Here is a 1,845-nt window from a genome sequence, read left to right as displayed (position 1 = left end):
TTTTTTTTTTTTACAACTAAAATGATCTTTTCATACAATATATTTTGATCATATTTTCCCTTCCTCAATTAATTGTACTTGTTAGCAATTGAACTTTATGTTCTCTCTTTCTCTAGAAGAATAAGAAACAACAATTAAAATTAAGATTAGGAACCCCCTCCAAACCAATTCCCCACAAAAATGAAAATCAAATGAACAGGAAAAAGACTAATACAGCCAAAATGCCAAAACAAAACAAAAACTCAGCAAAATGCTATCAGGTTCATTTTGTGTTGATGAGCTATTTTTAGCCATGGAAGATGGTCCATAACCAGTGATATACCACTGGATAAAACTGACATTTCCTTCCCCAGAAGATACCAATTACAAATACCTTCTTGGTTAGGGGTGACATTCTTTTTGTTGTTGTTGTTGTTATTGCTGTTGCTTCCAACACTCAGGACAGTAATCAATACTTACTTTGCATGGTATTCATATGGTTTGCTTCTAGAATGCTAGAAGTTATTTTATTTTATGCTTTAACTCAAAGGCCAGGAATTACTTCCTGTTAGGGTCACTTTCAATACACTTTCTCTTCCAGGCAGCTGATGGACAGTCTTCATCTGTTCTTTAGTTACATCTCGAGTAGTATCAAGTATGTTGTTTTGGAGATGCTCATTCTTAAAAATCATTAGATTCATTTTTTTCCTATACACCCATAGCCCTTGCCCTAGATCACATTTTATCACATTGGAACAGAGGCTGTTATAACACATCCAACTTGTCATGCTCCAAGATATTCCCAGCTTAGAGCTACGTTTTAGGTTTTCTCTCTTTCTTAGGACATTCTTACTCTAGATATGCCCATGGTTGGGCTCTTGATTATAGTTTATCTCAGTTGAAAGCCTCAGTGAGGTTTTCCTAGATCTATCTATCCAAGGAAGCTATTCAAGCTACTCTTTATTTACCCTATGTTATTTTTTCGAATTTTCAATGGAAAAATAACCCTTTTTTCATACAATATATTCTGATCACAGGTTTCTCTCCCTCATTTCCTCCCAGGTCCTCTCCACTTCCCCACTTATTCAGCTCCACGCTTTCTTTCTCTCTGTATTTAGAAAACAAATAGGTAACCAAAACAAAAACAAAAACAAACAAACAAAAAACCAAACCTATAGATTCAATGCAATTCCCGTCAAAATTCCAACACAATTCTTTACAGATCTTGAAAGAAAAATTCTCAACTTCATATAGAAAAACAAAACAAAACAAAACAAAACACTCAGGATAGCTAAACCAATCCTGAACAATAAAAGAACTTCTGGAGGAATCACCATCCCTGACTTCAAGCTGTTACTACAGAGCAATAGTGATAAAACTGCATGGTATTGGTACAGAAACAGGCAGGCTGATCAATGGAAAAGAATCAAAGACACATAAATAAACCCACACACCTATGGACACTTGATTTTTTAAAATATTTTTTATTACATCTTTTCCTCAATTACATTTCCAATGCTATCCCAAAAGTCCCCTATACCCTCCCCCTCACTGCCCTACCCACCCATTCCCATTTTTTTGGCCCTGGCATTCCCCTGTACTGGGGCATATAAAGTTGGCATGTCCAATGGGCCTGTCTTTCCAGTGATGGCCAACTAGGCCATCTTTTGATACATAAGCAGCTAGAGTCAAGAGCTCCGGGGTACTGATTAGTTCATAATGTTGTTCCACCCATAGGGTTGCGGATCCCTTCAGCTCCTTCGGTACTTTCTCCAGCTCCTCCATTGGGGGCCCTGTGATCTATCCACTAGCTGACTGTGAACATCCACTTCTGTGTTTGTCAGGCCCCGGCATAGTCTCACAAGA

This window comes from Mus caroli, chromosome X (genome assembly GCF_900094665.2).
Source record: "Mus caroli chromosome X, CAROLI_EIJ_v1.1, whole genome shotgun sequence".
NCBI classification, from domain to species: Eukaryota; Metazoa; Chordata; class Mammalia; order Rodentia; family Muridae; genus Mus; species Mus caroli.
The sequence above is the reverse complement of the archived record's forward strand: the minus strand, read 5'-3'. Positions refer to the sequence as shown.